The 23,039-nt window shown below is 51.3% G+C and overlaps 2 long non-coding RNA genes across 3 annotated transcripts in view; one reads left to right on the top strand and one right to left on the bottom strand.

Moving 5' to 3' along the window:
- The first annotated feature begins 327 nt into the window (after positions 1–327).
- The window catches only part of LOC135420776 (uncharacterized), a 59,588-nt gene continuing 36,876 nt past the window's right edge, over positions 328–23,039 (top strand). The window contains exons 1-3 of the long non-coding RNA XR_010433724.1: positions 328–478; positions 2,229–2,353; positions 18,534–18,650. This is a non-coding gene — a long non-coding RNA (uncharacterized LOC135420776). The remainder of the gene's footprint in view (positions 479–2,228; positions 2,354–18,533; positions 18,651–23,039) is intronic.
- Positions 13,338–14,915, bottom strand: LOC135420779 (uncharacterized). Of its 2 annotated transcripts, XR_010433729.1 has the most exons (3): positions 14,768–14,915; positions 13,790–13,891; positions 13,338–13,697 (listed from the first exon to the last, which is right to left on the bottom strand). It is a non-coding gene; the product is annotated as an uncharacterized LOC135420779 (long non-coding RNA). The 2 variants fall into 2 exon arrangements; XR_010433728.1 differs by having other exon boundaries at positions 13,690–13,891.

The following is a 23,039-nucleotide window of genomic DNA, read 5'->3' as shown; positions in this document are numbered from 1 at the left end:
CCGCCGGCCGCCGGCTGGCGTAACCCGCTTCGGGAATCGCGGCGCGCCGCTCCGCCTGCGCCACCTGCGTACGGCCCCGCGGGGCGGCTGCGCAACCTGCGTAACCCCGTACGGGAACAGCGCTCCCGCCTGCGCCACCTGCGTACGGCCCCGCGGGGCGGCTGCGCAACCTGCGTAACCCCGTACGGGAACAGCGCTCCCGCCTGCGCCACCTGCGTACGGCCCCGCGGGGCGGCTGCGCAACTTGCGTAACCCCGTACGGGAATAGCGCTCCCGCCTGCGCCACCTGCGTACGGCCCGGCGGGGCGGCTGCGCAACCTGCGTAACCCCGTACGGGAATAGCGCGGGCGGCGCGTCGTGAGGGGAAATGGCGGGGCTGAGGCTCCCTCGCGGCTCCGCCGAGGCGGGGCCGCTGGCGATGGTCCGGACCGGGCCCCCGGGCCCTCAGGCAGCGGGGAGCCGGGGCGAGGAGCCCGCGGTGAGTGCTGCCACGGTGCCAGGTCCCTCAGCAGCGCTGAGCTGAAGCGTGGCTGGGCATCGTACCTGCGTCTTCCTCTGTACCTGGTGCCACCTCCCCTGCCCTGGGTTCCTCTTCACGGTGCTCCTTTTCTCAGTTCCTTGTTTCCCAACACGCGTGTGGGTCTGTGTTGAATTTCCACGCTGCCCAGGCAGCGCAGAGCCTGTGGCTGTGGTCCCCCAGCTCCTCTGCCTCACACCAAAGGCTCTCTAATGGCTTGTGTCCAGCAAACCAAACGCTGACTGAAGCTGAGCACCAACCCTAGCGTTATATTCTTTTTTGTAACATCTGGTTTCATTCTCTTGCGTGCCTTCTCCAGGGTGAGTTGCCCTCCTCAGACCTGCCCCCAGCCCCGAGGCCGTGCTGGGAGCAGGGGCTGTGAGCGCCCTTTGCTGCCTGGTCCATCCAGCACAGAGGTGCTGTACTGAGGAAAGAGGGAGGTTTCCCTTTTCAATGAAAGGGAGTTTTTCTGGCCTTCTTTAGAAATCCCAGGAACATTCGCTCGGAGACTTACGACAGAATTTGCAAGAGTTTGACAACTCTGTGCCACAGTGCGTTGGCTGAGGCAGCCGATAATTTTCTTATTCAGTTCTGTGTTGTGAGTGATTGTCATCTCCTCAGAGTCTGACAAAGCAAACAGTAAAGGAGATGGGATAGCAGAAGGCTTTTTTTTCTGTTGTTGATTTTTTTCCCACTATTTAGGGTGCAAGGATTGGTGTTCAGCCAGCAGCCGTTATCATGAATTCATGACTGGCCCTCTGGGCTCATTTGGCTGCCCAACAGGTTCCATTTCTTACTGGTCATTGCCATAAAGGACTTCCTCATTTATTTATTTATTCTGTTCCTCTGAAGTTGCTCCTCAGAGCACCAAGCAGGCAGAGTTGTCAGGACAGGGGGATGATGGGGACTAGAGTTGCTGGGGGAGTAGAGAGTGAGACCTGGTAGTGGATGGTGAACAGTGATCTTGGGCACTGACTGGGTTATAAGCCTAAAGTGTTATAATGTAATAATCTTTAAGAACAGAATGCTGAAAAAAAAAAAAGGCTCTTCAGCTTTCTCTGTTTTTCAAGGAATTCTTCAAACAGTTCTTTATCCTTAAATAACTTCCTGGTGAAGCGCCTCATGACAGAGTGATCATCTTCTCCTCTCAGACCATGTTCAGCCCTCCAGAGCTGCTCTGTTAATATGTAAACCCTCCTTTTCCTTTGCTCAGGTGGTCTTTGGGTTTTGTCAGTAGCTTTTTCATTTGAACAAATTTAATTGTTTCCCCTTCAGTGCTTTTCTGGCTGATATTTGATCTCTGTGATTACGAAACCTCACTGGTTCCACACTCCCCAGGGCACAGGCCTGCGAGGCTCTTGCTGTTACAAACAGCCCTCCAGTCCAGGCAGGCAGTGTGAGAACAGAGCAAATACCTGCCCCAAAACCCTGCTGCAATCAGGGCTTCACCTGTGGGACTGTGGGTATTTATAGCCTTGTCACAGAACATCATAATTAGATGTACCTGGGGGCAGCTGTGACCCAGAGCGTTGGCACCGCTCGGGGACCCCGTTATTAGTCCTGTGTCAGCAGAGGGTTTGGCAGCACACAATCTGACACAGCAACACTTTGGGGAATTCAGCCATGCTTCCATTTTGGGGTGATTAGTTTGTCACCTGATGCTAATGCAGTTGCTGCCCTGCAGACTAAAGTTGTCTTTTTTTTACAACAGGTTCAGTTTCCGCGTCAACAAAATTGAAGCCGCTCAGGAGGAGCCGCCTCTGTTTGGTCTCCATAAACTGCTGGAGTTTAACCTCCATGAACAGTTCTGCAGTGGACTCGACTGAGGCTGCAAAGGTAATTGAAAGATTCATTTTACAATCTGCCAGCAAAACTAAAAGGTTTTGAAAAAGACAAGTTCTCTCAGAGAACATGTTCAGCTAAAGAGCTAAACAGCCATTTCTTGGTTGACATTTATTTTTAAGCCAATGGAGATCTAGATTTGCCTCAAACAGCCAAATTAGAGGTGAAACTGTCAACTGAGAACTGAACTCAAGCCCCTTATTTCCTTCCCTTGAGCCACCTGGTGCCCAATGAATTTTATTTAGAGGTAATGGAGAGGGACACAGGGCTCTCGGATTCATAGGAGTTGACTCAGGCTGAATAAAAGGTATTAATTAAATACCTGTTTAATTATGGAAATAGCAAGCTGGTTCCTTCTGGGTCATTTCAAAGGTGTGACACGCTGATTCCAAGAGTTTTCACAGGAGTACTTTTATTAAAAGCATGGGAAGGGAAAGGTAAGAGTTATGGGATTTTTAGAATGGAAAGAGTTAAAACTCAATGTCAACAGTTTCTGCTTGTTTCTTTTTCCTGGTTTTATGAAATCCTTTGTATAGGAGATCTTTGTCTTGATGCTGTTTCATGGTTTGAGCTGCTTGTGACTGGGGGTGGTAGGGGGACAATGGTTTTAATCAGTCTTCAGTTACTGGAAATGGAACTTGTTCCCTTCAGCAAAAAAAAGAAGAAAGGTGGAAAGACTTTTTCTGCAGGAAGCAGACAAAAGCTGTGTTTCCTTGCTTGTTTGAAGATTAGCTATGGAGGGTTGCACACATGGCACCTGCTCTCACAGCCACTGGGAGCTGACAGCCCTCTGTGTGTGAGCTTTTGACCTCACAGAGTTTGTGACCATGGGCTTGGGTTGGAGAAACGGGGGTTTGCCAGACCCTCATTAGGCAGGAGGCAAAAGGAAAGGGACTGAGGGTGGGCAAGGGGAGGAAACAGCAGGGAGGGGTGAAAGCCAAAGCTTCCAATTCCCAAGGAGCTCTGAAGACCTGTTTTTCTTACTTTGAACTCACAAGCTTGAAGCAGTTGTCTTTACTCCTTGTTAAGTTGAATTTACGTATGCAGATGAACTCGCTCCCTCTGACCTACTTTGGCCAGTTAAGCTCCAGGCCTGTGCACAATGCAGGGTGGGGAGGAGCTTTTCCAAACCATGAATTCCTTTATTGTTGCTGGGACCGGTCATGCGTATCCATAGTGCCTGGCATGGAATCTTTAGCTGGAGCTGATAAACACTGGGCAGCACCCAGGGCAGGATTTGCATGGTCCTGTCCAGCACTCCCATCTTATCAGCCCTTCTGTCTGCCTTTCCCAGGAGTCCCAGGGTCAGTTATTCCGGTTCTGTGTGTCCAGCTCACTGATCTGTGTGTCATCACACCTTCCCTGCTATCAGACTGCTCCCTGAAACCCCTGCCTTTGATCACAGGCCTCATTTAATCCCAGTTGGACACTCTTTACAGAATCGTACATCCATCCATGTCCATGGAATGGGTGTGTACCTGTCACATGTCATGGGAGCCAGCAGGAGAACACATCGGGGTGAGTGCTCACTACTGGTGAGGCTTCACTGGGGGACTAGGAGGAAAAAGTGCAAGGTAGGCTTTCTGGATGGATGCAAAAGGCCTGGAAAATTCAGGAAGTTTGTGCTGAGCCATGCAGATGAGCAGAGGAACTCTAATTAAAATACAGACTCTGTGTTGTTCTCAGAAACTGGGCAACATTCCCCATTTGAGCTCTGCCAGCAGATCTCAATCCTGGACTTTAGCACCCACTGCTGCTCTGCTCCACGAGACACCCACTCAGCTTGGCCAGCACAGCTCAGTCTTGGTCTGTAACACCTCGTGCTGTTCCAATTCTGGGCCTTTTTGAGCAGAAAATGCCATCTCTCTACTAAATTGTGCCAAATTGCCTGGTTTTGGCTGCAGAACTCATTTTCACTTGTCACCTAACGGGATACCTGGAGACTTCCATCTTGTGCTGTCAGCAACAGAGGAAAAAGCATGTGAATGCCCAGCCCCCTGCTAAGCCCCTAATTATATAGTGATGTGTTAATAACAAACACTCTTTCATGTCTTGGCAGTTGCAGACCTCTCCTCGGTAGTGCAGCACTTCAGAAGTAGAATCACACGGGAAAGATGCAAATCCCAGTTTAAAATAATTGGTATCAGCATGGTCTGTTCCCAGAATGAGGGTTGGGAAGAGTCTGAAGCTGTCAGATGCCAGTTGTGTGGATGTTCTGCAGAATCTGAACCATGTTGGACAGATTTGCTTTGCAGAAGTGAGTGTTGCTGCACGGGAAATCTCTTTCCCTCTCTCCCTGGTTATGAATCTTCCTTCCTCAGAGGCCTTGCCCCCTCCCAGTTTTTGAGAGCTCACCAGTGAGGGTTGGAATGGTTTCCATCTTGGCTGAGACCCCGGGGCTGGAGCTGGCAACAGCCACATCCAAATTGATGTGTTTCTTTCAGCTGGAGCCAAATTGCTGGGATTTGCAGTGCTGGTGGCTCACACCCTGTGGTGATCAGCCTGGCTTCCAGAAAATACACGGGAACTGGAGCGGGCGTGACCCCCACCTGTGCTGGGAACACCCGAGCAATTAGAGGTGGTGGCACTGAGTGCTGAGCTCCAGAGCAGTCGCCTTGTTTCTGGAGCAAATGGTTCAGATCGATAGAGATGGAACAACTACAAACCTTGTGGGGAGGAGACAGGTCAGGAAATTATGCTCAGGAAGTGAGAAAACCTTGGTCTGGAGGTGCTGTGATTGCAATTCCATTCTGGCCCCCGTGAGACTCCAACTGTCAGGTGCTGAGAGCTGCAGAACAACAGGGCAGCTAAACCCCTGTTTATCTGTCAGGTGTGGCCCTGTCAACAGTCATGTGAGTGATTAGGTGTGTTACAGGTGTGTTGTGCTGCTCAGAAAAAAGAATGGGTATATATGAGCAGAGCAATGCTTTCAGTGTTTTCATGTTTTCTCAACTTGGCAAGAGAGAAGATGACTGACAGATGCTCAGTTTTATCTTTGGGAAGGAACTCTGAAACCAAAACTCTGAAGTTATTCTTTAGTCCCCTAAATCATTCCAATTTGCATTCCCACTGCTGAGTGTTAGGCAGATTGTATCTCTTCATACACACTTTGGATTCTGCATTATAGATGTTGTAATTTATATTCACATCATTGCAGCACTAACAGCAGTGCTGGTGTCGTTGGTTGTGAATGTGCCTTGAAATGTTTGGTTTCTGTTGAGCGTGACCTCGCTCCTGTGGTACAAAGGGTGTTGCTAAAACCTCACCATGTACCTCTAACTCACAAACCCCACCAGCAAAATTACATGCCAGAAGTGCAACCCTGAGTTCTGTTACCACTCCAGAAAACTCCTGAAAGCTAGATGTCTGAGAAGCCTTTGATTTACAGCCCTTCAGGCTGTGGTTGAAGCCCTTGCTGTGGCAGAGGACTGTGGAAGAAGGATTTAGGCAGGCCTGGAGAGCCCAGAATAGAGAAGCTGAAGTGTTGGCTGTGCTGTAGGTCTGTCTCCTTGCAGTGTTGGGGGGGACTGCTGAGAGTACTTTGCAGGGGACTGGAGAGCCTCAAGTCAGATTTCTGTGAGCAGGAGGGAGGGAAAAGGCTTTATCTGTTTGACCAGCAAAAATACACTCGTGCTGTCAGCGTTGTATGGAAACAGCCTGTTTGTGTTTCCCGTTCAGTGAGGGTCACATGCCTGTCTGGAACAGCCAGGGTGGGGCTCGGGCACAGGCTTTGTCTCTGTGCTCAGCTGCCATCCTGCCATTGCAGTCACACAGAGCTGTGGAGGATGGCCCAGGGTGGGGACAGCAGGAGCTGATGGGGACATCAGGTCCACACTGCTCACCCTGGTAGGTCCTGCCTTACAGGAGGTCAGACACTGCAGAGCAGCCCCAGGGCCTCCCCTGCTCCACCCTCCTGAGCCCTGCCTGTTCCTCAGCACCTGCCAGCCAGGTGAGCCCAGACTGTGCTCCAGCTCCAGGAACTCCAGGCTGTGGCAGTCTGGACTGTTCTGCTCTCCCAGGGGTGGCTGATCTGCTGACTGATAGGATGTGCCTTATGCAATATTGTGAGCTGAGCATGTTTTAATATGCTAACTGAACCCTGAATCAGATTTTGCAATGAGAGTGTGTATTGGTCTTCAGAGAGGCAGTTGCTTCAGAATTTCACCTCTGGGACTGCCAAACCTATTTGTGTGTTTCATAGTTCACTCTGCAAAGCACTCACATACATCCCTGTGTTGTGTGTTAACAGGCACAGCTCATAAATAGTGGTGCCTGGCAAAGCTGTCAGCTCTAGATCTGTCCACAGAGGTCTGAGCCACAGAATTTGCTGTGACAGAGTCATCTCTGGTATTTTCCTTCTGTGTGAGTGGCAGGAAGCACAGGACATGGAGTGTTTGGTGTAAAATGAAACCAGGGTTGGAATTGTGGCTGCACATGGAACCAGATTGTTTGAATTGGTAGAAGAGATCTCTAACCTCTTTCACAAAGAGACAATGATCAGAGAAGTAGAAGCATGGCTGAGAAAAGTGATGCACAGTCAGAACACCCAGAAAATATTTTATAAAATAAAGAGGAGGTGAAGAAGCAAGAGAGTGTTGAAACTGGTTGTATGAGGAAGGGCTTGAAAAAGATTTCAAAGAAAGTATCTTATAATCTGGAAATAAAACTATAAACACGGGAAACCACAGAAATCCAGAACACAACCTGTCCTTTTATAAGTATTATTTCAGGTCTGCTTCTCCTGTAGTGACTGCATAGATATTGCTGAGGCTTTGTGAGTGTGAAATTCCTTTTTCCTTTGTAGTTTTGTGGCACCTCTAAGTCTTGTGAGGATGTGTTGCCTCTAGGCTGGACAACGTGTATGACAAGAAAAGGTCACTAACAAAAAAGAGATCAAAGTGAAAAAACCAGGTGGGTTCCCAGGGAAACTGCTGGGTGACCAACCAGCTCAGGCTCCAGAGACTTGCTTTTGCAAGTCTGCATGTGATTTATGCTGTGTCTGTTCTGTGAGCTTGGAGATGGTGCTTCATGAGTCCTGCAGGACTGAATGCTTTCCTGCAGTGTCCTCGTGGTGCTTCCTGAATCCTGCAGGACTTAATGCTTTCTGCAGTGTCCTCGTGGTGCTTCCTGAATCCTGCAGGACTGAATGCTTTCTGCAGTGTCCTCGTGGTGCTTCATGAGTCCTGCAGGACTGAATTGCTTTCCTGCAGTGTCCTCAGGTGCTTTGGGGGGACGGGGGGGTTGATCTCCCTGCCCCAGAGCCCAGCACACCTCCAGTAGAAATGGCTGTTGTGCCTATAGCTCTGATGGACCACTCTGCTGTGCTCTGCAAGGCAAGGCAGATGGGCTAAAGGGAAGAGAGAAGGCACTGAAAGCCTCTCCATGCTGGACATCCTGAGAAAGACTCTTCCTCCTTCATCTTTACCCAAATATAGAAAAAAAGCTGATGCTTTTCTACCTCTGCTGCTCTCTGGATTTCAGAAATGACTGCAATGACATTTCCCTTCTCAGCAGAGGCCAAGACAGATTGTCAGGTCACTTTATTCCTTCCTGTTTTGCCTCAAGCTGAAACATCACATGTGCAGAAGACCTCAGCAGCAAGTGGCTACTCCATCTGCTGTCTGGAGGAGGTCATTCATCTCCAAAGGGAACACTTAGACTTTTCAATGACTTGCTCCTGAGGGATCAGCTGCTGACAGAACACTCTCTTTAGCCACACACAGGCTTACAAGGACAGTTTTGGTTGCCCATTGACCTCAAAAACTACATGGTATAAAAATAATGAGCAAGGAAGAACAAAAGTTGTTCTTCTGGACCAGCCTCTGTACAAGGAAGAGTTGACTAAACAGGAACCTTTCAGCTCCCCAGGAATGCTGCAGAGGGCTGTGAAGTCCTCTGTGTCTAGAGGGTGAGCAGTGAGGGGATGGCTGGCTCTCCCTTTCCCAGGTGTCTCACTGTTCCAGAGGTGAAACTGGGGGCTCTGGGAGTCTACACTCTGTGCTGTGACTGCCTTGTGTCCTGCTCTAGAGAGGTGTTACTGAGCTTGGGTTTCACTTCAAGTGGAGTCCTAAGATGCCAAATATGGAAGTGTGTGAGGAAGCCTTCCCAAACAAAGCTCCCTTACAGGAAAGGAGCTGATAACTCTTTGGAGTCTGCTGTGGATTTAGCACTTTAACTGGCAGCTGAAGGTGAGAAAGACAAGTCTGGGCAGCTACACAGGACACTGGGCTGGGAAAGGGCACAGCTGTGCACTAAGCACCTGATGACCAGGCTTTGAGATTATCCAGATCTCTGTGTTACCAGATGAGGAGCAGGAGCCCATGGACAGCTGGGTTTCCAGGGCAGTGCCTGTTCCTGTCTCTGTTGAGACACAGGTGCTGAGATGCTTCTCACTGCTGGGCTCTTGAGCTTTCAGCTGGGCACTCATCCAGCTGTCCATCACTCCTTGGATCTGGTCCATGGGAAGCCAAATGTGATCTGAGGGTTGCCACTGCGGCAGAGATATCAAACAGACACCTGGAATTTAATACAAATTGAGGTAAATTCGGGCTGAAAATAGAACTGGGCTGTGCCTTGGGTGCCGGGCTGTGAGTCTGTGGTGAGGCTCCTGCCTGTGGTCACGGCCCTGTGGATCAGCTCAAAACACAAGGCAGAACCAGCTGTTTGGGTGTAACTGTAGAAAAATTGATGTGGGGCAGCTCAGAACATCAGGTGAACTGAAAGCCAGGGCAGGGATTTTCTTTTCCCCCATGATTTCATCACGTGAGTAACAACGGAGCGAGCTCTTCCACTCTGTGGTACAACTGACAGATAGTGCAGGGGAGGCGAGACTGGCTCTGTTTGCAGCTGTGAAACCATGAAGGGATATGTTCTTTGTGAATTAATTAATGTGGAGAAAAGGCAGTTTAACTATTTGACAAAAGATTCATTACCACCCACTTCCCAGCTGGCGCTGTAGTGCAGCTTAGCCATGGACTGTCAGATTTCCATCAGCCTTCAGTGTTCCCACTGAAATAGCAATTCTTGCCTGGTGGGACAGAGAGTAACAGTTGTGAGCCCTGTGCTGCTCCTGGGTAACAGGCAGGGGAGGTAGGACAAGGTTCTGCCCTGCTCCAGACAGGGCTGGTTGGTGCTGCATGTCCCGTTCAGCAGCTGCCAGAAACGGGAGCTAAACCTGAATCCCTCTGAGCAGGGATTGAGGTTCATTTCCTGGGCTGGCAGAAGCTTTCAGGAATGTTTCCCTTGGCCTTTTTGTGAAATGAGGGGAGCGTTGCCATCCTTCACCCCGGGGGAAGGGTTTCCCATGCAGGTTATTCAGTGTCTCAGCAGCACAGCAAGGAGGGAGGGGCAGTAGTCGGTGCAGTACCAGTGACATTCTCAGGCAGGTGCAGACACATCTTCAAGACAGAAGCTGAGGCAAATCATAATCACAAAGTCATTAGTCTGCTAACAAGAGCTGAGGGAATAAACCTAAAATGAAATCCTACTTTGCTGTAACAGCCTGTGGCAGATACCTGCTGGGTTCCTGGGGTCAGGACTTGACCCAGGAAAGGCATGTGCTGCCAGTTCAGAGACCATTAGGATGTGTAAACTCCAGATTCCTTCCAAACCTTTCATGTATTTTCAAGCCTTCATCTAGCCCTTCCAAAGGGAAAACTGTTAGGGAGACATTTACATCCACGTGACCCAGCCACAGCAGGTCTCAGTGATAGGAACTGAGAGGTGACTGTGTCATCTGCTGCCAGTAAATGGAGTGGCAGCAGAGCTTTCCTGTGCATGTCACTGCTATCAACAGAGCAAAGATGCCTCTAAATAGCACAGGAATGTTTAGCAGTTTTGGTCTCATGTGAAAAGTTCAAGCTGTAGTTTAAGGACAGAAGGTATTCTAAGAAGGAGGAGATCAAATCCCCAAGGAGCAGTTTAAAATGCCACTGTTAGTGCCCCCAAAATGCCTTGGGCGTGTTTTGCTGAAATGACAGTGCTGCAGGTTGTGTCTGTGTGACGAGCAAAGGACACGAGGGTACAGAGCTGGGACCCTGAGCAACCTGGCAGATCACAAATACCACAAGGCAGCAGGAAAATGAGATCTTTATTCTGAATAAAGGAAAACACAGAGAAAGAGGGCATCAACCAAACTTTGGGTGCAGTTAGCAGGGATCTGAGAACAAACTGTGCAAGACAGAGCTGTGAATATTTGCTACTCTGTCAAGACTGAGGGGCACCAGGGAAGGCCCACTTTGTGCCTGAAGACACTTAACAAATAAGCTCCTGCAGCCCACTGGAAAGACTGACCTGGGAGCTGCATGGCAGGAGACTCAGATAAGGTGTGTTTGAGAAGGGGAAGGAGTCAGAAGGACAAAGCAAGGAGAAGGACCTGTATATCTCAGACAAGGCTGACCTAGTGAATCTAGATCTGGCCATCTCTTTGGCTGCCTAAAGCAGAAAATGCTTTTTAAAGATTCCTTTTGTGTGTTCTGTGCATTCTGATTTTCATCCGCAATGTCACCCTGGAAGTACAAACTGTAAACTCCAGTCCCTGCAAAGCTGGGGTTCTGCAGTTGTCCTCACGTTACTGGGATTCACTTCTTTGCTGGAATAACAGTTGGTCTGAGCTCGGGAGGGAGCTGTGGGCAGTGCAGAGGGAGAGGTGGCTTTGGAGCCTGCCCAGATCAGTGAGTGAGTGAGGGGTGTGCACTGGTGCTGGTTCTGAGGACAGCTCTGTCAGGACACTGTCACTGTCACCCTCCTGAGGTTAATGCCAGTGTCAAGCACTGTCACAAACACATCTGCAGGAGACAGAGCAAATAGAGGGGAGTCCTTGGGGCTGCTGGAGGGGGACAGGGCAGCCTGGTGCAATGGTTGATGTCAGGGGAGGGTGTATGTCCAGTGATGGACTCGGGGGCACGTGGAACTTACCCGTGTCTCTTTTGGACTCAATGTGTTCCTCAGCCTAGAGCACCAAGAGGGGAACTTCCTCATTTTTTGGTGTTTGCATGCCCTGAAGCTGATGCTCTTGATGTTACCATAGCCAGCAGTGGTGGAAGAACCCAGGCAAAGCAGAAAAGTGCTAAGAAAAGCCAAATCCTCTGTCACTGGCACAGAAGACCACCTGGAACTACCACGAGCAGATCCTAACAGTGTTACACTGCTTTTTGAGGATAAATCATGCACTTGGAAGCCTGCAGAACCCATTGAGCAGGTGAATGCTCACTCATAGTTCACTGAAAGCACAAGTACATACACCCACTGCAGGTGTAGGATGAATGACACTTGGAGGACAGGGATATACGTGGTCGTCTGGGATGTGCTCAGCAACAGGCAGGAGAAACACAGAGCTGCCAGCTTGTCATGGAGCACAGAGCAGACTCTCAGCCCCGTTACAACCTCGTGTAAGCAGCCTCCTGTCAGCACAGCACTGGCTTGCACCCACCCACCTCTCACCTCCCACACAGCACGCACAGGAGTTTTCACAACGGCAGGAAAAGGAGGAACAACCATCTCAAGCCTGGGGGAAATCCCCTCAGTGCCAAACAGACTGAGGTCAGGTGGTGTGTGAATCAAGGCTGGTGTTGCAGGGGATGTCTTGGCCACGCAGATCTGTGAGGACATGCAACATGTGATGTTTAATTTTGCTGTCTGGGATGGATGTAGCAGGAAGGAATATTGCAAAAAGCCATTTCTCAGCAGCAGGTGCTGGTGCACGAGCCAGGGTAGGACCCAAGGGCACATCTGGCCAGATGCTGCGAGTGCCCATGCTGGGGAGGGCAGGGCTGGGAGATGGCACAGTGCTGCTGCTTCTGGCTCACAGGGAGCCCTGGGCCAAGGGAAATGTTCTGGTCAATTGAAATCCCATTTGATTTCATTTGTCATTTCGTTTGCTGACTTTATTCCAGCAACCATCATGTGGTGCTGAATGTTCTGTGGCTGTAGCTGGGTCTGGCTCTGATGCTGGTCCCTTTCACTGAGGAAGGGCAGGAGTGTTTCCAGTTTTCAAGTGTTTTCCTGGCAGTCGGGAAACCTGTGCTTCCCAGGAGTGGTGTTCCCTGGAGGAAGGCTGACTTCTCCAGCACATTGCTCTCCTGGCAGTGTGGAAACACTGAGCCAGGCCTGGCATCTCAGGCCATGTTTAATGTCCAGCCTCCTCTCTGGGTCTAATGAAGGGGCCAGAGCCCTTTCTGGATCTCCTGGGGATGGGACACCTCATTTTCACCCACTTGGAATATAAAATGACAACTGTGGATGAACTTTATTTATTCTGTCTGTGCAATGCATCTGTATTCATGAAGCTCCTTGGCTCCCAGCACTAGGAGCAGTAACTTGCCCTTTAAAATGATAATAATCCTAAGCAAACCAGGCAAACTCCCTACAGAGACAAAATTTGTCATTGTTTTGCTTTTGGCTTTGCAAATGTCTCGTGTTTCTCCTCCTAAAGTGTATCCTGTTGCACCGACGGGTGCAGGGATGAGGTCCCAGGGCAGGCAGGTCTGTGGTGTGGGCACGAAGGTGCCTGGAGCACAGTGCTGGGACAGTGGGAGACAGGAGCAGCTGCTGAGAGGCTCTATAAATCCCCCCCAGTGGTGGTACAAGAGCAGACCGGTGAGTTTTTGGCTGCTCAGGACACCTCGAGGTGCAGCCACACCTTGGGTGATGAGCAGAGACCGGCGTCCAAGAGGAGGAGAATTGCTTTATTCCTCACTCCTCTGGCAGATACCAAACTCAGGCCCCCAGCAAAGCCTCCGTGAACCTGCTCACCGTTATCTGAAATGCCCAGCGCTGCTGGAAAGCAGGAGGGAAGCACAGACACTGTCTCGCCAAAATCCCTCCAAGGTGCGTGGGAGTCGGTGCTGTTTTGGGCGCTGCCGGGGTTAGTTCTCTGCAGGCGATGCCCCGGGGCGGCCGCGGACCTGTCCGGAGGCCGGGCCGCCCTCGGGATGCTGCGGGGTGTCCGTGCCGGGGGTGCCCGTGTGCGGGATGCTGCGGGGTGTCCGTGCCAGGGGTGCCCGTGTGCGGGATGCTGCGGGGTGTCCGTGCCAGGGGTGCCCGTGTGCGGGATGCTGCGGGGCCGGGGGTGCCCGTGTGCGGGATGCTGCGGGGTGTCCGTGCCGGGGGTGCCCGTGTGCGGGATGCTGCGGGGCCGGGGGTGCCCCGGAGCCGCGGGAGAGGGCGCTGCGGGCCCGCGTTGCCGCAGCGCTGCCGGGCTGGTCTCACAGCGACAGCCAGGGAACCCCCGAGCGCAGGGATCCCCCTCCGAGGGGAGACGGGGATGGAAACTTCATCCCAAACAGGCCGAAGAGGGGAGGGACAGATCGTCACCGTTCGCCTCTGAGAAATAAGGAGCCTGCGAATTACGTTATATTTAGTGCGGGAGTCTCTTTACCTAGAAGGTTGTTTTAGGGGATTAATGTGCTTTCGGGTTCAACTGCTGCTCACCAGAAAGGATGGTTGGTTTTGATTCGTAACATCAGATGTCTTTTCCCCCTTCTTGTTCTGTTTTGGTTGTGCCCGCAAAATATTCAATCCTGAAGGCTGTCACTAGAAAGAGATGTTAGAAATGGTCCAAATCTACATCAGAAAAGGTGTGTCACGTCACAGGCATTCGTTCTCTTCCCATTTCCATGGAAACGTGCTAGCACGGACTTCGGCGGTGTCAGGCAGAGCAGCCTGGCCCTCCAGCCTGGCAGGATCGAGTGGATGGTCTCCAAGAGCAGCTGCTGGCAACAGCTCACGGAAATGTGCCGTGGTTTCATAAGCTTTGGAAAGACCAGGTAGTCTGGTCCTTTAGAGTAACAGCACTTGATATCTCGCATCAGAAACAACAGCTGGGACAAACATTTGACTCCCAACTTCCCCCTTCCCGTCCTACCCTTCTCCCCGAGCCCCGTCCGGTCCCGCAGGGAACACCGCACGCCACGGGCTGCAGTTTTTAATTTCCTGGGGGGCGGCAGGGGTGGAGAGCACATCTTGTGGCGGTTGACAGGCTTTTTGTTCTGCGCCAGTCCTTTTATTAACCCCCTGCTAGATCATTCCCTGTCTGTGCTGAGCTGCCCCCGCTGCGTTCGTGATGAGAGTGTTTGTAGCAGCAGGGCTGCCGTGGGAGATTAGGGGATCCCGCGGCCCGAGCGGGGCCGGGCGCTGTGAGCCCACGGGGCTGCCGCAGCCTCGCCTCCATCTGCCCCTGCCGCCGGCACAGACACCTCTTATTAACCCCGCGGCGACAGCGGTGGCCCGGCTGATCCCCCGCCGCCATCCCGCACCTCCCGTGTCCCACCTGGCGAGGGAGTGCTGGGCAGGCTGCCGGCGGTCCAGCCTGTTGCAAATGGATAGGGATGGGAAGAAGGTGAAGGCAAGAGCATCGTCTGCCTCCCCTCCGCACTCTGCCATCCCTCAGCTTCCCCCAGTCCTTTTTACCTATTGTACATCTTAAGCAAAGGCAAGCGTTTCCACTCAATAGTCTTGTCCAGTTCTCCTTCTGTATTTAGGGCCTCAACTCTGTAAAACATTTATCCCAGACCTGGGACTGCAGAATTTATGGGAGCAATTGAGATCTTTCTGGGCAGTTGTTTCCTTTTCCTTTTGGATCAGACTGCTGGTGGCGGTTGATTATTCAGACAAATTAATTTGGGATGTACACGCGAGTTCTAATTAGCTGCAATTATTCACTTATTTTTCCCCTGCTTCCCTCCTACGTCGCCAGAAATGAAGAAAATATCACCCTAACACAGTGTGCCCTGCAACAATTATCCCCCAGGCCAGTCCTGAACCTCTCAATCTGCGATCAATACCTTCATCTGTCAGCCACGATTAATTAAACGCAATCCCACTTTCAGGGCTTTGATTCATATCACCCCAGAACAGCTTACTGGGTATTATAACCCAAACGTGATTCTAATACTGTCCTCAAGTGCAGGGGAGGGGCTGCCTGAGACACCAACCCCCAGAGTCATTAAAAGCCAAGCAATAGAGGGGCTCTTGTGAGGTCAGTGATGAGTAGGTGGGACTGTGTTCTCCTCTGGAGCCCAGCTGCTTCCCAGGGGAATAATGCTGCTGGAATCAGACCGGGGCAAGGCTGCTGCTCTGGGTGAGGAAGGGAAGCTGAGTTAGGCCCAGCATGATGGTTTTGTGGTCTGTGCCATCTGTGTGGGTGTGTTATGTCCTACAGAGGCTTCTTTTATTGGCCAGTAGTTGCAATTTTGGAATTTGATATGGTTCTGAACAGTAATTCGATATCCAAAGGCTGTTCTGAGCTTCCTGATGCTGGTCTGTGGTGGTCCAAGCCAGAGCTCCAGAGATGTATAACAAAGCTCTTAAAAAACAATAAAATTGTTTTACTTGAAATTCTTCTGATGCTTTTAATAACCCTCTACTCTCACATGGAGTGGTAAAAGCAAAGAGGGATGTAGGGCCAAACCACACATTGGCAAAGCAGGGACCGGATCCGAGATTCATGGCTCCCTCTCCTCTCCGCTGTCTCGCTCAGACAGGAAAGCAGGTCAGATCTAAAAGGGGTGTTTTGAATCTGTTCCAGGTCTTAAACCTGGGAGCCCGTTCCCTTTTTGCTGATGCAGGCTGTGTGTCTCAGCCAGCATCCTCTCCCAGGATTGCTGCCTTCCCATTCCTTTTTAACTCTGATTCACAGTCAGGAGTCTCCTTCCCGGATGCCTGTTCCTTGCACCTTCACCCTCAGCACTTCAAAAGCCTCAGATCCAGCCTCCAGGACTCTGAGGGCAGCTGCTGTTATCCACGGAGGGCAGGCAGCTCAGCAAATCTTCAGTGATAAGGGAGAATGATTTCCAACTTCAAGCCACCTGGAATAAAGTGGAGCTGATGATGTTGCAGGGAGTCGTGACCTCAGGTCTGGGAACAGCAAATCTAGCTATGTTTGAGCTCTCCAGCAGCCCTCAGTGTCCAGTTTCATCAGTGCAACTGTCTGGGAGTTTCCAGGGCATCTTCCAAGTGATAGATGTGTTTTGTTTTCTGCCCTTGCAGGACAAATGGCTTCAGAGCCATAATCAAAGGGGAATGGGCAAGTGCCGGAGGTCAGCTCGGGATTTGTGCTGGGTCTGCTGGAGGAGAGCCCAGTGTTTGCACAGCACAGGGAAGAGACTGTTCCCAGGGCTGGAAATGTTACTCTTGGCCTTCCCAGCAAAATTTGCACCTTGGTTGTACATAAGGGAGGGAGGGAGTTATGGAAAACCTTCCCCTCTGCCACGTCCAGGTCCAGCAGGGCTGGAGCCCAGAACTGCGGCCGCGTTGCGTGAGGGAGCTGCAGAGCTCACCACAGCCTTCACGTGGCTGCCTCGGTGTGGGAGTTCATTCCAGTTCAGAGAGGCAAGGGATAATTCCATGCCTGCTGTCCACACAGGGTTCTACTGTTTGAGTTGTCCCAGCGTGCCTGTTGCATCCAGGAACGATTAAAGCTGGAACATTTGCCTGGCGAATTTTATAAGTTCAGTACGAGGTTCAGTTAGGGAAGAGAAATGAGAACGCGCAGCGCGCTTGGTGCTGCGTCTGCCCGTCTGACAGACCTCTCTGAGGATTCACAGTGGCTTTGCAGGGAGGAAAAACCACGATGTGAAACTTGAAAAATAAATAATTAGTTGGATTTTGCTGCCTGGTTGTTTCTAAAGCCTCGTTCTCGCCTTTTGCCGAGGATCAGAATGATACCAGGCTGTTGCTTTATCTGCACTTTAAGCTTCAGCTTGTAAAGAGCAAAATCTCTGTGATCAGAATGATTTTAGGTGTGTGCAAGCCAAAAAAATGCCAATTTCTCTGCTACCCACCTAAGAAAATGGAGTGGTGGGTTTGTAATAGAACAATAAACCACAGTGCCTTTGTGGGTGCAAACTGTTAGCCTGGGGTTCCCTGCAAGACAGAGGAACAAAGGCCACTTTGCTTTCATCAGCCACTTGAGCAGCACAGACCCCCCCCCACCGCCCTCCCGGGGTGAAAGACTCTGCTGGTGAGTCTTTATTGCCAGGAGAAAATGAAAATTATACGCAAAATACAGACGAGAAAATTCGCATCTCTGCATTTGAGTGCTGTGCTGGCTATGACATCACTGGGAGCCAATCAGCAAGCTCCCTTTGTGTCTGGCTTTCTAATAAAAGCCACTTCATCAGAGTAATTTGCAACAATAATTTATTCACCTTCTAGGAACGGCACCACCTGACTCCCTGAGCAGCTGGGGAGAGCGGGCACGCAAAGGTCTGGAGCCCCAGGTGTGGCTGTGCCCTGGTCCAGTGCAGCTCCAGCTCTGACGTGATCAGAGTTGCCTTCAAGTTGCAGATAATGGAAGTGACCACTCGTGTTCATTAATTACCCCATGGCTGAGCACACTCAAAGGTGCTCAGTGCTGCAGGCACCCAGAGCAGAGCATGGTCCCCACAGGAAAACAGGCTCTGGCAGAAAGTGTGGCACTGGGGCCACATGATGGGGCTTTGCCAGCCTGGGCAGGGTGGGAGCGCTCCCCTTGCTCCACAGGGTGTACAGGGACAAGGGGCTGCTTTGCATGGACAGTGGGAACAGTTTGGCCTCTTGAATTTGGGGTTTGCCTGAGTGAGGTGCAGGGCAGCCTGTGCTGGAGGCACAGAGAGAAACCAAGGCACCACAGCACTGTGTGCAGTTCAGTTCCCTGGTGCTGCACAGGGACGATCTGAACACATGGGAATGTCATGGGAATGGCCTCCAGCAGTTGTGTCCCTCAGTGCAGCTCAGAGGAGCCTTCTTCGCTGGCTGGGATAGCTCACAGCTCCTCTGTGGTGTCAGACATGGCCTCCATAGCTCTACAAATGAGCACAGGCCCCACTAAAAAGAGCAGCAGTTCGTGGGATCCCTCTCTGATTCCCAGGAAAACGTTTCTTTAAGCAAGGTCCCACAGCACTCCAGGGCTGAGCAAGCCTGTTGTGCAGGAGACGTGGGCACTGCTTGTCCCACGTGTCTCTAGCAGGAGCTTCACTGTGCCAGTGTGTTGTGTGGGAGGCTCTTCCAGGGCTGTGTGTAACTGCTCATGAAGAGCACATAGGATGTATATTTTGGTGGTGTGAATTCCCCTAATCAGGCTCTGCACATGCAGTGCTGGGTTTGGAAGCAGTGCACGGACGCACTAAACAGAGACCAGGAGGAAAACCAAAATACGAGAGCACTGCCACCCTGAATGGTTTCTTTTATTTCACAGGGAGAGAAAGCAGCAGAGCTGGGAACAGCAGACAGTGTCCTGAGTCATCTCCAGGCAGACACACCAATGCAACAGCAGCACACAGGTGATGGAGATCTCAGTTGGAGATGCAGCCAGGTAAAAACCCAGCAGTTGTTTGGTGGCAGAGTGAGGGGGTGTTCTCACAGCACCCCTCCTCTCTGGCTGAGCTGTCAGCGTTGTGTCTACACAGCCTTTGGAGATTTTGAAATTAGGAAAACACCCAAATCCCAATAATTCAACCAGTGGAGTTAATGTGCTCTGTAACTCCTGCTGTGAGTGCATACAAGCAGGCTTTGTATCAGGGGTTTCTCTGGAAGTTATCCTCATCCTGTGTGCCTGATCCATTGATCCTGGGGAGCAGGTGGTGATGAATAACCCACCTCTCAGCTGTTCCCTGGGGAAGTGTTTAGCCAGCAGTCCTTACTGTGCTTATGGGGTCCGTTATGATTCACCTTGGAGGAGCTGCTTGAGGAGGTACAGCCTTGTCAGCTTCTTGGGAGGCTCCCAAGGACCATTCCCTGTTCCCAAATGGCTCTTGGGGTGCTGGGAGGTGTGAGGAGCCAGAGGCAGTGTAAAGGAAGGTTCAGGGTGAATATGTACTCCCCAGGTAAATCTAGATATGCTTCCTTGGATGTGATAGCAAGCCTGAGGGGCCTCAGTGTCTTCAGGAAGACTGGGGTGCATGGCCCCTTTCTGAATCCAAGCTTTCCAGATTTGCCATTCCAGTCCCTCACGGGGGTGGAGATGTTTCCTTGGGTGTCTCCAGGACCACCTGTGGCAACCAGGAGACCCTGGCTGCAGCCCACCCATGGGTACCCCAGGCTGGCAATGAGGTGTGTCCCTGCTGATGATCCCTGAGAGACCCTCCCCCTGGCCCAGATCAGCACTGTGACAAGCAGTCACACTGATTTGGTGACTCCAGGGACCCTACAGCTGCAAGGCAGCCCTAGCCCCTACTCCCATACTGTAAAGCAGCACTGGGAGCTTTGGGAAGTGTTCTACTGTTTGGATTTCACCCATTTATTTTGTTAGGTTGAAGCACAACAGAGATAACTGGGGAAGGGGGAGGGCTGTGGTGCTGCCCCCAGCCTGGTTCTGTAGGACCCTTTTAAGTCTTGTTTATTGATTTACTTTGGAACTACATCCTTGGCTCAAATGAATGCAATCAGAGGTGGCAGAACTCCAGAGCAGAAGAGTTTATAACATATTTTCTAGGAATTGCTTGTCATATCTGAAGGGAAAATGGAAGGGTAACATAAACACACACAAAGCCTGGGGATAATGGCTATTACTGTGTGGAGACAGTGGTCTCAGAGCCCAGAGTGATCTGATGAAGTCTTGTAATGGGAATTTGGACTAAGCTGTGCTTTGCAGACTGGGTTTCCTTGTAAATGGAGCTGCATATAAAAACCTCTGAATTGCTGGAACGGGTAAGCAGCACCCTGCAGGGGCCAGGCCACCTTGTCCTGACTAACTCTGCATTTCACAGAGCCTGGCCTTGGGGTAACCCCTCCTGCTCACCCCTGGGCCCAGCTCACTCAACTTTGCCTCTGAGGCTTGTGCCAGACAGAGATGCTGGGGCTGCTCAGCACCACAGCAGGGCTGTACAATATCCTGCTGCCAGCAGGCCACAACTTTAAACCTTTAAACCCCAAAGCAGTTTGCCTTTGTTGGGCACTCACAAACAGAAACAGAACAACGTTTACACCACTTACTTTAAGGGTTAAGTGTCTCACCTGCTCTTCTCCACTGACTTGGCCAGGCATTTCCAGGTTGTAAGACATCTGGCTCGTTATTAGCCTCAGATTAGGCAGCAGCAAAGTTGCTTAAACCTGGTTCAAGCGCCAGAGTGGGTCCCTTTAGTGCAGCCCCTTTGTTTTGTACTCATTGTTCCACTGGTCCATTCCCAGCCCCCCTTCCCCTCACTCTGCCTGGGGCTTGCTAAGACCCTCTCTGCCTAGAAATGAATCCTCTTTTTTTCAGGCTCTCTTTGCTGTCTCCAGCTCTCAGGGTGACTGCCTAACACCTGCAACCCCCCCCACCCCTCTGCCTGAATCCCTCCCTGACAAACGAGGGGCTGTTGCCAGTGACAAGGTAACGGGGCCGTTCCCTGCGTGCTGCCTTCTGCTTCCCAGCCAGCTCCAGGTAATGGGGAGCTCAGGCTGTGGCTTTTGGCCAGCTGGCTCTGGAACCTGGGGTCAGCTGGGGCTTTCAGGATGCCACTGCTCCTGCCCCTGCAGCCACAAACACGAGCTCTGGCTCTTCCAGCGCCTGGGAAGCAGCTGAGTAACGCTGGGTAGGCACAGCCTCCCACACAACTCCCTGCCAGCTACAGCTGTGGGGTTGTCTTTTCCAGTCTATGGCTACCAACGAGGTGTTTTGCTCTCTCTCTGGGTTTGGCAGTGACAAGTCTCCTTGCTGGTGGGGGTGTGTTATTCCCCTCTGCTCACCTTGCAGGACAGGGTTGGCCCTGCCTTGATGAGGCTGTGCCTGTCCTGCTTGACAATCCTCAAGTACTGTCAGCTGCTTCACTGCTCCATCCTTGGCCATTTGCCCAGCCCTCCTCTTTCCCTCCTCTGCATTCCCTCTCTGGGTGACCTTATTTACAAATTTTGCATATTTAATCTCCTGCTGATGACTCACAGAGCAATCACTTTCCTCCTAGCCTGTCCTGCACTGTCCAAATTAATTCACAGACTGCTTTCTGACAGCCCTTCGTGGACACCCACCTACTGCCTTCAGCTCAGGAGTTTTAAATCTCCTTGTGCTTGCTCTTCTCTGCTCCTTTCTTGATGTCTCTCTCTCACCATCCACTCACCCCCTCTGTCCTCTTTGACTTGACCTGTCTCTAAATACCCATATCTGGGCTCTGCTGAAAACTAGATGGTTCTGCGCAAAGGTTATCTCTGAAATCCAGCTCCTCCTCCCTGTGTTCCCAGATGAAATCCCTTTGGGATGCCCAGGTTTTTGGAGCAATCAGATTTCTGCCACACTTATCAGTCCTGTGCAGAGCACCTCACACCTTATCATGGGGATTTCCTCTGGCAGTGCAGTGTTAGAGGGTCGTGCAGAGCCTGTCTCACCAATCCTGTCACCACCTCCCTCCACACGAGCCCTGGAGTGCCTGTGCCTTCTGCAGAGGGCCTGTTCTCCTGGCCCTGCTCCATCCAACCAGCAGCTACATTTTCCACTGCAGAGGTCCTGAGTTGTCCTGCCAGCTGTGCCAGTTCCAACGTGCCACCATGTTTCTCTCCCAGGTTACTCCCTCTGCAGCGGAGGAGCAACCTGGAAACACTAACAAAGCCTTTTCTCTTTCCAGATCCCTCCTAAAAACTACTGGGCTACACTGCCTGCCCAGAGCAGCTGCTCCCTAGTGTCTGCCTTCATGCCTGTCTGTGCTCCTTCACCTGTATGGAGCACTGCACAGTCCCTTTGTGTCCCCTGAGCGTGTCCTTGGGATGGGCACACCCTTCCAGCTGGACTGTCCCTCTGTGCCATCCCTGCAGCTTGCTCAGCAGGAGGACACCCTCGTACAGCCCATAACGAGGGAGGAAAGTGTAATCATTGAAAGCCTAAATGATTAAATCTGGTCATTTTAGTTTCTGGGAGCAGCAAACACGAGATTGGTTTCAGGGCTTGCAAATCTGCCAATTCCCAAGCACATTGTTGTGTTGCCTCTGTCAAACACAGCAACTCTGGCTCTCCTCCCACAGATTATCCGGGCATGCAAATGACCTCAGACAGATACACTGTCATTTTCTCATGCTGTGATTTTACTTACACCCCCCTGTGGTACATGACAATAAAATTACCCCTCTCGTTCCTTTCCCACAGACAATCTTGCAGCATGTCAGTCAGTGTCACGTGAGCAGCCCTCCATCCATTCCTCCTGGGACCTGGGGGGTGAGTTGGGAAGGATCTGTTGTGCTGTCAGTCACCTCTGTTTGCCTTTAGGAGAGGGATTCTGGGTTCCATGCTGTTTCCTCTTGTGCCTGCACGACTCTTTGATCACAATTTGACTCTCAGGCCTTCAGAATCACAGCTGCCCTGTAAGGTTTGCCTGTAATCCTGGTGACATGTTGTTTCCTGGCAAGCTCTGGACTCTACTTGCTCCCAACTCTTGATTAACTTGTGATATTTTCTGATGGCCTCCATGATTCTGCTGTTGCCACAGACTTCCTGTTTCTTACCTGGATTTAAGTGCTGGTTGGGTCTGAAATGCCTCTCACCTTCTCTGTCATCTGACCTTCCACATTTTTACTTTAAGATTTCAATATTGAGTCCATGTCTCTCTCTCATTTTTGTGCCCACAACATACAACCACACCTGCACCAGTAATTTGTGTGGAGAGCCTGGACCAGCCTGCAGCACTCACCAGCACTTGGCAACAAGGTCCCTGTCTGGAAAACACAGGCAACAGAGCTCTGACGTGCCAGCAAGGTCCCTGTGCTTTCTCATCTTGCTCCCCAAAAGACATCAGACATA

This window comes from Pseudopipra pipra, chromosome 12 (assembly GCF_036250125.1).
Source record: "Pseudopipra pipra isolate bDixPip1 chromosome 12, bDixPip1.hap1, whole genome shotgun sequence".
In the NCBI taxonomy this organism is placed as follows: Eukaryota; Metazoa; Chordata; class Aves; order Passeriformes; family Pipridae; genus Pseudopipra; species Pseudopipra pipra.
This window is presented reverse-complemented; position numbering and strand designations above follow the sequence as displayed.